General features: G+C 38.1%; 1 non-coding gene across 1 annotated transcript; it reads left to right on the top strand.

The window, feature by feature from the left end:
• Nucleotides 1-253: 253 nt before the first annotated feature.
• Nucleotides 254-360, top strand: LOC121226382 (small nucleolar RNA R71). Its single transcript, XR_005924209.1, has one exon. It is a non-coding gene; the product is annotated as a small nucleolar RNA R71 (small nucleolar RNA).
• Nucleotides 361-16155: the final 15795 nt, after the last annotated feature.

The raw sequence follows: 16155 nt of genomic DNA, 5'->3' as shown, positions 1-16155 counted from the left end.
CAATCTTTTTATTTAAAAGTTCTACCTGGTTAGATAGCATAGTAACCGTGTCGAGGTTGAAAACACCAGCAGCTTTCGTCGGCTTCATTCTTAAGACTTGCCACTAATAGTTATTCAGTGACATCTCTTCAATAAATTCATAAGCCTCTTCAGGTGTTTTGTTGTTTAAAGTTCCACCAGCAGCTGTGTCTATAAGATGCCTTGTTGAGGGGTTCACACCTTGTAAAACGTCTGAACCTGCAGCCATAGAGGTAACCCATGGTGAGGGCACCTTCTCAATAAGTCCTTGTATCTCTCCCATGCATCATGAAGAGTTTCTAAATCCATCTACACAAAAGAAGAGATATCATTCCTTAGATTAGCTGTTTTAGCCGGCGGAAAATATTTTAGTAAAAATTTTTCGGTCATTCGTTCCCAAGTAGTGATTGAACCTCGTGCTAACGAGTTTAACCACTGTTTAGCTTTATTTCTCAATGAGAATGGAAACAACAGAAGGCGAATGACATCATCAGAAATGCCATTGATCTTAAAAGTATCACAGAGTTCCAGAAAATTCGCTAAATGAGTGTTTGGATCCTGGTCCTGCAAACCATCAAATTGAACAAACTGTTGTATCATTTGAATCGTGTTAGGTTTCAGTTCAAAATTATTTGCAGCAATAGCAGGTCTAACTATACTCGATTCAGCTCTTCTTAAAGTAGGTTTAGCATAATCATACATAGTACGAAGAGCATGATTCTTATTTACTAGGTCTGCAATAGCCATAGGGGGTAACTGATTATTTTGATTATCAGCCATCTCCTCGGTTGTGGTTTGAATATCGTCCTCTTGTCCTTCCTCTATGTATCATAGGATTCGCCTTATTTCTCTTCGATTTCTAAGAGTTGTGCTTTCAATCTCACTATCAAAAAGTAGAGGTCCTGACGGGTTTCTTCTAGTCATAAACTATAAAAACCTATCAGAAGTAAATAAAATAAAATTTAGTAATTAAAATAAAATTAAATTGCAATAAAAATAAATGGCTAAAGTAATAAAAATTAAGTGTTCCTAATATCTTAGTCCTTGGCAACAACACCAAAAACTTGATGGTCGTAAAACTAACTTTAAATTTGACTAAGGCAAGCACACCTATCGAATAGTAGTGTAGTTCTAGTGAGATGGAAATATCGTATCTATGAGGATTAAAAGTACTAGTAATTACTATCTTTTTATTATCTAGCCTAAGAATTTAAGTGTGTTTTTAAACTAAAACTAATTATCTAATTAACTAAGACTACGACAAAGATGAAGTTTGGAAGATACCTTAGGAAAAACCGATGGAGAAGACAATACCCAAGGAAGAATCCACCTAGACTTCACTTATTACTTCTGAAATAGACAATTGATTCACTTATCTTAATTCATAGAAATCCCAAATTTATGTTAATATCTCTCTCCAGACTAAGAACAACTGACTTTAGGTTGATTAATTGAAATCTCTTTCTAATTAAAACCCCTAGTATTGCATTAATTCGATCTATAGATTCCCTTATTAGATTTGACTCTAATCCGGCAGATTTATGTCATTCTATCTCTAGGATTGCATTCAACTCCGCTTAATTATGAATGATCTACTCTTAAACAGGGACTTTTGCTCCACTGAATAAGCACATCAAAACCTGAATTAATAACCTGGAATATTAAAACAAGAATTTAGAATTCACAATTAAGAATAAGAATAAGTCTTTATCATATAATTCAAATAGTAATAAGATTCGTCATAGGTTCCATCTCCCTTAGGTATTTAGGGAGTTTAGTTCATAATATTAATGGAAAGCATCTCAAAGTTTGGAAAACAACAAAACATAAATAAAACCAAAGAACTTCTAGGAAATTGGATGGAAATCTTCAGTCTTGATGTAGATCCTGGCTCCGAGGTGATTTCGATGGCTGTTCTTGAGTATTTTCTTCCTCCAACTTTGCGTGTCTCCTCTAATCCTCTTCTAGAGTGTTTATATAGGCTTTAGAATGCTTCAAAACCCTCAAAAGTGCCCTTTTTTGAAAAGAACTAGGCTTGGGCTCGGTAGAGACACGGCTGTGTGCCATGCCTGTGTGAAGGTGCTCAGGCCGTGTGCAATACTGAGTTGGTTCTTAGCCGACACGGCCATGACACATAGGCGTGTGGTCTACCTGTGTGTCACACATGGGCATGTGGATCACCCGTGTAGAAGTGCCTAGGCCGTGTGAAACACTTATTTAGGCCCAATTTGTCCTTTTTTTGCTCGTTTCTTGCTCTTTTTGCTATCCTAAGCTCTCCTGAGTATAAAATATGAAATTAAAGGGTTAGGAGCATCGAATTCACTAAAACCAAGGAAAAATCATTCATAAATATGCCAAGCATGGGGTAAAAATATGTATATATTACGATTTATCAATTGGAAAAGATGTTAAAGCTGAGTGTCATCAATGTGGAAGAGGGCAGTTTGGAAATTGTTGGGTGAAAAATAATAATAGAACTTGTTACAGTTATGGTTCATGAGATCACTTTATTAAAGATTGCCCAGAGTTAGCTAAAAAAGATAATGCTCAGAACACGAGGACGAGTAACACTGCAGCTAGGGGTAAACTACCTAGAAACACAAGAAATGTAAGTTGTGGTAGAGATGTGACACGAGACACTATTGTGAGATCTGATGCTAGAGCACCTGCACAAGCCTACACTATTCGTGCTCGTTAATAAGCATCATATCCAGATGTTATTACTAGTACTTTTACTCTCTATGATACTAAAGTTATTACATTGATAGATCCAGGATCAACTCATTTGTATATATGTGTGAATTCAGTGTCCAGTAAGACTTTGCCTGTAGAGTCTACTGAATTTGTAATTAGAGTATTAAACCCCTTAGGCAAGTGTGTGTTGGTTGATAAAGTGTACAAGAACTGTCCATTAATGATTTGGGATAATTGCTTTCTGGCGGATTTGATGTTGTTTCTATTTAACGAGTTTGATATAATTCGGGGTATGAATTGGCTAATGTTGCATGATGCTATTATGAATTGCAAAAAAAAAAGATTGATTTGAAATGTTAGAATAGTGAGATTATTAGAATTGAGTCAGATGATCTGAATGGTTTGCCAGTAGTGATTTCATCTATGTTGGCTCAGAAATATGTGAGAAAGGGTTGCGAAGCTTACTTGGCTTATATGCTTGATACGAAAGTGACTGAAAATAAGATTGAATTAGTGCTAGTTGTGTGTGAGTATCCAGATGTGTTTCCTGAAGAGTTACTGGGTTTACCACCAATCCGAGAGGTTGATTTTGGCATTGAGTTAATGCCGATATAACTCCTATATCGATAGCTCTGTACAGAATGGCTCTGAAAGAGTTAAAAGGATTGAAATCTCAATTGCAAGAGTTGACTGATAGAGGATTTGTAAGACCGAGTTTCTCGCCTTGGGGTGCCCCTATATTATTTGTTAAAAAGAAAGATGGCAAGATGAGAATGTGTATAGACTACAGACAGCTTAACAAAGTGAAGATCAAGAACAAATATCCTTTACCGCGAATTGATGATTTGTTTGACCAATTGAAAGGGGCAACAATGTTTTCAAAGATAGATTTGAGATCGGGCTATTATCAGTTGTGGGTTAGAGACTCTGATGTGCCAAAAACTGCTTTTAGAACGAGGTACGAACATTATGGATTTTTAGTTATGCCTTTTGGACTAACGAATGCACCCACTATCTTTATGGACTTAATGAACTGAATTTTCAGACCGTACCTAAATCGATTTGTTGTTGTATTTATAGATGATATTTCGATTTATTGGAGAGATGAAATTGAGCATGCCAAACATTTAAGAATTGTATTACAGACTCTGCGTGATAAGCAATTATATGCAAAGTTTAGTAAATGTGAATTCTAGTTGCTTGAGGTTAGTTTTCTAGGGCATATTGTGTAAGCATCAGGTATTCGAGTCTATCCAAACAAGATTTCTACAATAATGGATTGGAAACTTCTGAAAAATGTATCCGAAGTCTGCAGTTTTCTAGGACTAGCTGGCTAATACCTATGATTTGTAAAAGGCTTTTCGATGATTGTGACTCCGTTGACGAGATTGCTTCAGAAAGATGTAAAGTTTGAATGCTATGAGAAATGTCAGAATAGTTTTGATCAGTTGAAAACTCTTTTGACCGAAGCTCCAGTGTGAGTACAGCCAGAATCGGGTAAAAAATTTGTTATTTATAGTGATTCATCATTGAATGGTCTGGGTTGCGTTTTGATGCAAGAAGGCAAAGTCATAGCTTATGCCTCGAGACAGTTAAAGATGCATAAAAAGAATTACCCGACGCATGATTTAGAATTAGCAACTATTGTGTTTGCATTAAAGATTTGGCGCCATTATCTGTTTGGTGAGAAATGCCATGTTTATTTAGATTACAAGAGTTTGAAATATCTGATGACTTAGAAAGATTTAAATTTGAGCCAGCGGAGATGGTTATAATTGCTAAAAGAATATAAGTTAGTAATTGACTACCATCCGAGAAAAGCAAATGTTATTGTTGATGCATTAAGCCAAAAATCTTTGTTTGCTCTACGTGCAATGAATAATCAGTTGGCTCTATCTGATGACGACTCAATTTTAATTGAGCTGAAAACGAGACCGTTGTTTTTACAACAGAATTGTGAAGCTCAGAAAGTTGATAATGAAATGTTAACTAAAAAAGCTCAATGTGATTTGAACCCTGATTTAGAGTTTCAAATTGATTCAGATGACTATTTAAGATTCAGGGGCCGAATATGTGTTCTGAGGAATTCAGAGTTGATTCAGATGATTTTGAATGAAGCACATAGTAGTTGTTTGTCTGTCCATCCGGGAAGCATGAAAATGTATAACGATTTGAAACAGCTCTATTGGTGGCAGGGTATGAAACGTTATATTTCAAAGTTTGTTTCTAAATGTTTAATTTGTCAACAAGTTAAAGCTAAGCATCAAGTACCATCAGGTTTATTGCAGCAGATTATGATTCCTAAGTGGAAATGGAATAGAGTGACTATGGATTTTGTTTTGGGTTTACCCCTATCTCCAAGTAAGAAAGATGCAATCTAGGTTTTTGTTGAGCGATTGACGAAATTAGCTCATTTCATTCTGGTACGAACGAACTATTCGCTTGAAAAGTTGACTGAGTTGTATATCTCCGAGGTTTGAGATTACATGAAGTACCTGTTTCTATTATTTTGGATAGAGATCTGAGGTTCACATCAAGGTTTTGGAAGAAACTACAAGATACATTGGGTACAAAACTACATTTTAGTACCACATTTCACTTACAGATAGATGGTCAATCTGAGCGAGTTATACAGATACTCAAAGATATGTTGAGATGTTGTATTCTTGAGTTTAAAGGTACATAGGAAAAATATTTGCCTTTGATTGATTTTACGTTTAACAATAGCTTTCAATCGAGTATAAAGATGGCACCATACCAAGCTTTATGCTGTCATAAATGTAGAACACTGTTATACTAGACTAAACTAAGTGAAAATAATATTCACGAGGCCGATTTGATTAGAGAAACAGAAGAAGAAGTGAAAGTGATAGTGATCCGCGATAGTTTGAAAGCAGCGTTAGATCGTCAAAAATCATATGCAGATTTGAAACAGAAAGATATTGAATTTCAGATCGGGGATAGAGTGTTTTTAAAAGTATCTCCATTGAAGAAAATACTTCGATTTGGTCGTAAAGGCAAATTGAGTCCGAGATTCATTGGACCGTATGAGATCATTGAGCGAGTCGGACCAGTTGCTTATCGGTTAGCATTACCATCTGAGTTAGAAAAGATTCATAATGTATTTCATGTATTGATGCTTAGATGATACAAATCTGACCCTTCACATGTTATTTCCCTGACCGAAGTTGAGATTCAGACAGATTTATCATATAGTGAAGAACTGATCCAAATTCTAGCTCGTGAGGTCAAAGAGCTAAGAAATAAAGGAATAGCGTTAGTGAAAGTATTATGGCATCGACACGGGGTTGAAAAAGCAACATGGGAACCCGAGGATGCTATGAGAAAGCAATATTTTTTGGACGAAAATCCCTAAAGGGGGAGAGTTGTAACAGCTCGATTTTAGCTAAATTAGAATAGTGGTTTTGGAACCACAAAATTTGAGGTTGTAAATTTATTTTAATATTATTTTTTGTGTTTACAGCATGTGAATATATATGTGTGAAAATTTCGTGAGCTAATTTTATTGTTTAATAGCTCAATGTGATAAAAGGACCTAATCGCGTAAAATACAAAAGTTGTATTTTATTTGATAAAGGTGTCTAAGTACTATAGCTTATTAAATGAAAGGTCCTTATGTTTATATTAGACCATTTATAGTGGAATTTGGCATAAATGGCCTTAATATCATGAAATTTAATGGCTTTTAATTAAGGTTAAATTAGTAAAAATGTAAACAAGCTTATATTAAATAAAAAAAGCTAAAATAAACTTCAAAATCATCATCTTGAACCGAATTTAAGGAGAGAATACTCCATTTTTAGGGCTCATATATTCGGCACTTGCATAGCTTGATTAAGGTACGGTTTTAGCTTGGTTTTTGATGATTTCTATATTTTTCTGAACGTTGCTTTGAGTACTAGCTAGCCCGTGTTTTAATTTTTGAATTTGATGATGATTTTGTTAAGTTCCATTGATGAATGCTTTATTTTGATGATGTTTGATGATGAATTATGAAAGCTTGGTGCTTGATATACATGTTTTATAAAGTGATTTTGAGTAAAAATACATATTAGGAATTAAATTGAGAAAAGTGTAAACTGAGGGGTTAATTTGTGAAATAAATGAAAGTTTTGGGCTGCTAGGAGTCCCTAGAAAATTTGGCTAAGCATGGGTCCTATTGGATTTTGAGTAAATTGTGTTTTTATAAAATAGGGACTAAATTGTATGAAATGTGAAACTTTAGGGGCTAAAGTGTAAAAATGTTTAAATAGGTATTATTGGATGAAATTGAATGAATTGGTGATTAAATGGGTTAATTTTCAATACATATAGATCAAAAAGGAAAGAATTCGAATTTAGATTGGGAAAAATCAAAAGTTATCGAGTAATCAATCCGATTCATCAATTCCGAGTACGAGGTAAGTTTGCACGTGATAAACATTGTTATAATTATGTTTTTAATGCTTTAATAATGCATAAATTGTATATATACGATTACAATCGTGTACGACGACAAATCGACTAAGTTTGGCACTTAGTGTGCATTTCGAGATAGCTTCGGCTATATATAGCACTTAGTGTGAGAGTTGGAATAGCTTCGGCTATATGTGGCACTAAGTGTGTGATACTGAGATAGCTTCAGTTTAGTGATGGCACTAAGTGTGCGATATCGTTATAGCTTCAGCTAATCATTTTTGCACTAAGTGTGCGAGTTCTTAGAGTATTAAAAAATTTCCGAATGATTTAATGCATCGAACAAAGAGGTGAGAATGAAATAAATAATATGAGAAAGTACAGGTACGTACAATACCTATGTGGTAGCTGATACTATGTGTATGAAGCTTGATGGATTTGTATATATATGATAAATGGCCATGGATTAGAATCGAATGATGATATGAGATTTATTAAGTGTTTATCAATTGACGATTTGTATATTATGAATTGTTGAGTAAATATTTAGTACGAACTTACTAAGATATGAAGCTTATTGTGTGTTATTTGTCTATGTTTTATAGAGTATTAAAGCTAGTTCGGACATTGGGGATCATCGGGAACTATCATCACACTATCGACTACTTCTTGGTGTTTTTGGATGCTTATAAATATGGTATATGGCATGTATACACTAGTGAGTTGATGATATGATTTGAGATTTGATGTAACATCTCAAACCCGGCCTAGACGTTATGACCGGATCCGACATGCCACATCGAAGTGTTTAAAACATTTTATATTGTTGATCCAGGAAAACTTACTTAGTGTTTTAAAAGATAATTTCATTATAGGTTAAAGTGAATGGAAGCTGTGCACCAGGTAGGAAACTGAAAAAGAGGTGGTGAGTCCATTGGACTGCTTAAGTACCAAGCTCCCTTCGGATCCAATCCTAGACATGCATACCGCCATTGCCGCACCTTAACGTCATGGATATTTCTAGGAAACCGATTTGATTAAGTCATTTTTAGGAAAAGTGATTAATTTTGGAAAATACTTTCATTGTGGAAGCTTTGCTTGTTGTCGTGTTATTTTGAAATCAATTGTTGTTTTTGAAAACGCGCCCTAAAGCTATCCAATTTCAACAGTTAAAATAAGTAATACCTATCTTAGTAATACATATTAAAACCATCAAAAATAATTAAGCGGCCTTATTACATTTAAAAACCCAAAACTTCAAACGTAAATAAAAGGATGTCCAGTTCACCAGAAGAAAATCAAACTTTCAGAACGGGTGGCCACTCCGATTTCTCTCACAGCTCCAAGCCCACTATGGTTGGGGATCACCTGCGTGGATGAAAATAAAAGGGGTGAGTTTGGGGAAACTCAGTGTGTAAATTAACCCAAGCATAGCCTATATCAGCTTAAACAATAGAAATAGAATAAGTTGGCCTTAGCCCAGAACAGAATTCAGAATAAAGCCCATAGGCCCATAACAGAACAGAACAAATATTACATGTTTATGCAGAAACCCAACCCAGATTCATCCATAACACCCCCGTACCAGCCTTACACCATGTGGGGAGACTACTCGACCCACCCAACCGCTACACATCACAGAAATCACAGCGAGGCTGCCAGATATTGTGACTAAGTCACCAGATACAGATATTGTGGCAGAGCCACCAGAATAGATATATATGGCAGAGCCACCAGATCAGATAATTGTGCCATAGCCACCAGGACAGATATATGTGGCAGAGCCACCAGATTAGATAAATTTTGGCATAGCCACCAGGACGCTTCCTCCATAGTATAACCCAAGTCCCCATGCAACAGATATATAATCATGGCATACATCATACAGAATCAGATCGTCATGCTTTTCAGTCAAAAGTAACCCTAGGGGTATAATGGTAATTTTGCATACATAGGGGTATTCAAGTAATTTAACTATTCTTAAGGTTTTCATACATAACATAGTCATTTACGTACAATCAGAAACACTTACCGCGTTTTCTTAACAATTTGGGCCCGTTGGCCTATTATCCCGTTTTTGGCCCATTAAGCCCAAAAATATCGAAATGCACGGAATCGCGCACTCTGCAGTCTTATCACTTTAATTTACCATATACATCAAACTATTAATCTCATGAACATTCACACACTCACAAGATCTCAAAATACCGGCTTTTCAGCATTTCGGCTTTTCGGCTTGTGCCGATCTAGTCTATAAGAGGGTGTTAGTTACACACCTGTTTGCGACAATATGCTGACGAGATCCACACACGAACTGCCTACAATTGGATTACTAACACGTTAATCTAACTATTCAAATACGAACTACATATTAACCCCTTACAATATTCGGCCAACCACACCTACAGATCATAGTAAGCTTATAAGAAATCAATAAGCAACTCATTAAAAAATTTTTGTCAATGTTTACCACATAATCATAATTTCACTGCAAGCTGTCTTCCCAAACAACAGCCACTAAATCATTTATAACTGGAGCTACGAAACTCCAAATCAAGTGCCGTTAATTTTCTTTGAAAATAGACTCATATATCTTCTATCAATAAAAATTTCAGAATATTTGGTTTAGCCAATCAATACCAGATTTTTCTCAAATTTTCCCATGTTTCACTGTTTGACTAATCTGACCACTCTTCATTACGAATCAAATTTCTCATTGTACAGAATTCAAAATATGTTCTTGTTTATTTCATTTGAAACTAGACTTATTAAGATTTAATTACATAATTTATTCACCTTCTAACTCATCTCTCACAATTTATGGTGATTTTCCAAAGTCACGTTACTGCTGCTGTCCCAAGCAGATTTATTACCAAATCACTCTTTCACACATAACTTGCATGCATGTTATTTAAACATGTATATCACCAATCAATCATCACATATCTATGATTTTACTTAAGTATAATCTCCATTTCATCATTTTAAAGCACAACATGTTAGCCGATTTTTCCCTTTAGCATCTAAGGCACATGCATGCTCATTTGTTTGGTTCAACTTCACCTATCTTCCATTTTTCATCAAAAGAACATGAAACAACAACCATTTCCTTCATTTTAATTCATGACTAAATGCTCACAACACAACTAAAAACCAAAATATGCTTCAAGAGTTAAGGTAGAATCAAGAAGAACTCATGAACCTCAAAATAGAAGCAAGGTACCAAGAACTTACCTTCAATTTTCCTCATCCTAGTGACCGAATACTCAATAGCTTTCTCCTCTCGTTTCTCTTCTCTAACTTTCGGCTATGATGAACAAAGATGGACAAAACTTTGTACTTTTCATCCTTTTGTTATTTTATTACCCAACATTTTATGACACAAAATAACCTATATTATTTGTGCCATACCTATGCCATAATGTCAATAAAAAAATGCCCATAATGCTTATCATGCCCATCATGGAATATTTACCTAACCCATTATCAATTTTTTTTTATCAATTTGTACCATAAATTATGGATATCAAGTGCACATATTGTCTTCAACAACATGATGGCCAGCCACTTCTTGTAAAATGGGAGGTTTGACATACAAATCCTCCTATTTTGCACTACTATTTATTTGGCCACTACAAATTAGCCTATAGCATTTTCAAACATTTTCACATAGGTCCTATTTCATAATTTCACTCACAAATGACAAAATCAAAGTATGAAATTTTGCCAACATTCACAGAATTCCCAAAAATTGGGGCGTTACAACTCTACCCCCCTCAAAGTAAGTTCTGCCTCGAAATTTACCTAATTCAAATAGTTGAGGGTATTGTTGACGCATAGTCTCTTATGATTCCCAAGTAGCTTCTTCCCTTCCATGATTACGCCAAAGCACTTTCACTAACGGGACAGATTTCCTTCCGAGAACTTTAACATCTCGAGCCAATATTTGCACAGGCTCCTCCTCAAAGGTCAAATCAGTCTGAACTTCCATTTCTGCAACTGGCGGGACATGAGCAGGGTTAGAACGATAACGCCTTAACATGGAAACGTGAAAAACATCATGAATCCTGTCTAACTCTGGAGGCAATTCCAACTGATAAGCCACTGGGCCTACTCGCTTCAAAACCCGATAAGGCCCAATGAATCGTGGACTCAACTTGCCCTTCTTACCGAACCTTAGTATCTTATTCCAAGGAGAAACCTTTAAGAAGACCATATCACCTACTGAGTACTCAATCTCCTTACACTTCAAATCTGCATACGACTTTTGCCTATCAGATGCTTCTTTTAACTGGTCCCTAATTATTCTGACCTTATCCTAAGTATCAGCTACCAACTCTGGTCCAAGAATTTGTCGCCCTCCTAGTTCAGTCCAACAACTAGGTGTACGACACCTTCGTCCATACAGTGCTTCATACGGTGCCATTCGAATACTCGCCTGGTAACTGTTATTGTACGCGAATTCTGCCAACAGCAAGTAATCCTCCCAACTACCTTGAAAGTCAATCACGCAGCCCCTCAACATGTCCTCCAGAATCTGAATAACCCTCTCTGACTGACCATCAGTTTGGGGATGGAAAGCCGTACTAAAGTTCAATCGCGTCCCCAACACCTCATGCAACTTTTGCCAAAACCGAGATGTGAATCTGGGATCCCGATCAGAGACAATCGAAACTGGACTCCATGAAGTCGTACAATCTCCGCCACATACAGCTTGGCTAACTTTTGAAATGAAAAGCCAGTACGTACAGGTATGAAATGGGCTGATTTGGTCAACCTATCCACAATCACCCACATCGAGTCTTTCTTTGATGGTGTCAAAGGCAACCCACTCACAAAGTCCATGGTTACCCTCTCCCACTTCCAAAGTGGTATCTTCACCAGCTGTAACAGTCCAGAAGGTAATTGATGCTTAGCTTTCACTTGTTGGCATGTTAGACATTTTCCTACAAACTCCGTTACTTCTCGCTTAAGTCCAGGCCACCAGTACAATTCTCGCAAGTCGTGATACAACTTATTCCCTCCAGGATGCATGGCACATAGTCCCCCATGAGCTTCCTTCAATATTGTCTGCCTTAAATCAGAGTCTCTCGAAACACAAATTCTTCCTCGGAAACACAGAACTCCATCACCATTTAAACCGAACTCAGAAGTTTCCCCTTCCTTAACTTGTTGAAAACGAGCAACGAAAGACTCATCTTCTAACTGCTTTTCCTTAATCTGGTCCACCCAGGTTGGCCTTACTTGTAATTCAGCCAACAAACTGCCATCATCATACAGACTCAAACGAGCAAACATTGCTCTCAGATTAGATACGGTTCTACGACTTAAAGCATTGGCTACTACATTAGCCTTGCCTGGGTGATACTTGATCGAACAGTCATAATCCTTAAGCAACTCAATCCATCTCCTTTGCCTAAGGTTCAACTCCTTCTGAGTCAACAAATACTTAAGACTGTTGTGGTCTGTGTATATAATACACCTCTCCCCGTACAAGTAATGTCTCCAAATCTTAAGTGCAAATATCATTGCCGCCAACTCCAAATCATGAGTAGGATAGTTCCTTTCGTGAGGTTTAAGCTGTCGTGATGCATATGCAACCTCCTTACCCTCCTGCATTAACACGCAGCCCAAACCCATGTGTGATGCGTCACTGTACACAGTAAAATCCTTCCCAAACTCCGGTTGAATTAACACAGGTGCTTCAGTCAGAACTTTCTTCAACTTCTCAAAAGCTTCCTGCTGCTTCTTAGTCCATACAAACGTACTCCTTTCCTTATGAGTTTTGTTGAAGGTGCTGCCATCACAGAAAAACCTTCCACAAACCTTCTATAGTATCCTGCCAGTCCTAGGAAACTCCGTATTTCCGACACTAACCTAGGCGGCTTCCACTCCAAAATCGCTTCAATTTTCCGAGGGTCCACCTTAATCCCCTCAGCAGAGACCGCATGTCCTAAGAAGGTTACCTCCCTCAACCAAAGTTCAGACTTGCTGAACTTCACAAAGAGTTCCTTCTCCCTTAACACTTGCAGCACTATACGGAGATGCTCATCATGTTTCGTTTCAGTTTCAGAATATACCAGGATATCGTTAATAAAGACGACTACGAACTGATCAAAAAATGGTTAGAACACATGATTCACCAGATCCATAAATGCTACAGGAGCGTTCGTCAGTCCAAATGGTATAACCAGAAACTCGTAATGACCATACCTAGTCCTGAATGTCGTCTTATGGATATCTGCCTCCTTGACTCTTAACTGATGATATCCAGATCGAAGGTCGATCTTGGAAAATACAGAAGCTCCTCTAAGTTGGTCAAACAGATCGTCAATCCTTGGCAGTGGATACTTATTTTTAATCGTCAGTTTGTTCAACTGGAGATAATCAATGCACATTCGCATTGTACCATCCTTCTTTTGCACGAATAGCACCGGTGCTCCCCATGGAGACACGCTTGGCCTAATGAAGCCCCTATCCAACAACTCTTGAATTTGAGCCTTTAACTCTACTAACTCCTTCGGTGCCATCCTATACGGTGCGATGGACACAGACGCCGTTCCAGGCAACAAATCTATTCCAAACTCAACTTCTCGGTTCGGAGGCAATCTTGGAAGCTCCTCCAGAAAAACATCTTGGAACTCCTTTACGGTCCTAACCTTATCCACTGTCAGTCATTCCTCTTTCGACTGACTTACAAATGCCAAATATGCCTCACAACCTTTCCGAATCCACTTCTTGGCTCTTAATACCGACACCACATTAGACAAATAATCCCTTCGCTCACCTATCACCATAACCTCCTCATCCTTTGTGGTCCTTAACACCATTCGTTTAGCAGCACAATCTAGGGTCGCTTTATGCTTAACAAGCCAGTCCATTCCCAAAATGAGATCAAACTCTCTGAACGGTAACTCCATCGGATCTTCAGGGAAAATCTTACCTTGAGTTTCTAATGGTACATCCCTATACAGTTTGTCTACCCTAACCGAGTGACCCAAAGGACTTAGTACAGATACCCCACTTACCATCTTCTCAGAGTGCACACCCAACAACCCAGATATGGCACATGCAACATAGGAATGAGTAGATCCAATATCCACCAAAGTAGTATATGGCATGCCAGAAACCAAGAATGTACCAGTTATGACGTCAGGTGCGTCGCCCTCCTCTCGACGATGAGCTGCATACACCAAAGTTGGCTGTTGAGCTTTAGCATTTTCGACACCTCTGCTAGGTGCCCTCCGACCTCGACCATTTCTATTTCCACCCCTACCTTGTCCACGTCCTCTCGGTGGTTAGGGTCTACCCCTTACAGGTTGAGCAATCCTCTGTTCAGCAACTTGAACCTGATCAGCTTTCTGAGGGCAGTCCCGTACTCTATGCTCCATTGATCCACATCGGAAACAAGCACCACAGCGTTTCCTACACTCGCCCAAATGTACCTTACCACAGTCTCCACTAATTGATGGTCTGACCACATTCATCAGCATTGCTCGAACTGGTTCCTCCACTCTTGCTCTCTTAATAATCCTATTTGCACCACCCGAGGGTCCTGAATCCCTCCGAAAACTGTTCCAATCCTTCTCCCGATTTTGCTTTTCAGCACGCTTAACCTCCTCAGCGATCCTTGCCTTCTCCACCAAGACCGTGAAGTCTCGCTCCCTCTGCGGAGCGATTAACACCCTGAGGTCATCTCTAAGACCATCCTTGAAGCGCACACTTCGCTAATACTCCGTAGCAACTATGCCCACGGCATACCGACTCAACCTCAGAAACTCGGCCTCGTACTCGGCAACTATTTTACCTTCTTGCACCAGATTCAGGAATTCCTTCCTGCGGGCATCCACATAACTTGCTCCAACATACTTCCTTTTAAAGGCCGTCTTAAACAGTTCCTAAGTTACCCTATCAGCTGGGGTTCCTTCTCTCATAGTGAGCCACCACTGGTAAGCCTCGTCCCGTAGCAATGATATGGCTCCCTTCAGCTTCTGCTCCATAGAGCAATCCAAGTCATCCATAATTCGTTCTGTGGCCTCCAATTAATATTCTGCCACATTCGAGGTGATACCAGACACACCCCTAAAGATCTCCGCTCCGTTGGCCCAAAGTCGTTCAGAAATAGGTCCCCGAACTCCATTGCCCGTACTTGCCCCGGTAACCCTTTCCAGAACACGAAGCATTGCCTGTGACAGGGCATCATCCTCGGCACCATGGTCATGAGACTCTACCTCTGTTGCCGGTGGTACCGGTGCATCCACCGCCGGCATATGTCTCGAAGACGAAGATCTCACTCGAGCACTTCCTCGACTCCGTCCACGGCTTCTTGTACTCATATCGTATTATCTTGATTACGAATTTTATGCATCAATTAATATTCCAGTGTTTATTACAGATGTTTTATGAATCAGATAGAAATTCAGAGTTTGTTTTTGCAGAATCGAAGTCTAGCTACAGTTTCAGTCTCTTATCAAATTTTCCTATGGTTTCAGTATCATCCTATCTAGAGTATCCTAATAGGGTTTCAGTACAGACAGATAATTCAGGAGAATATTCAGAAAAGTTCAGAGTAATACTTACAGGCTTGGGCCGGAGATTCGGAATGCCACCTTCTAAAGATCTAAATTTTGAAAATCGCGTTTTTCGCAATCTTTATAATTTTTTTTATTTTTTGAAAATCTTTATTTTTTTTGTAAACCCATTCCACAGCTGAGTTGTTGCAACCTAGGCTCTGATACCACTAAATGTAACATCCCAAACCCGGCCCAGACGTTATGACCGGATCCGACATGCCACATCGAAGCGTTAAAAACATTTTATATTGTTGATCCAGGAAAACTTACTTAGTGTTTTAAAAGATAATTTCATTATAGGTTAAAGTGAATGGAAGCTGTGCACTAGGTAGGAAACCGGAAAAGAAGTGGTGAGTCCATCGGACTGCTTAAGTACCAAGCTCCCTTCGGATCCAATCCTAGACATGCATACCGCCATTGTCACACCTTAATGTCATGGATATTTCTAGGAAAC

The sequence above is a fragment of the Gossypium hirsutum genome, chromosome A03 (assembly GCF_007990345.1).
Source record: "Gossypium hirsutum isolate 1008001.06 chromosome A03, Gossypium_hirsutum_v2.1, whole genome shotgun sequence".
Taxonomy (NCBI): Eukaryota; Viridiplantae; Streptophyta; class Magnoliopsida; order Malvales; family Malvaceae; genus Gossypium; species Gossypium hirsutum.
This window is presented reverse-complemented; position numbering and strand designations above follow the sequence as displayed.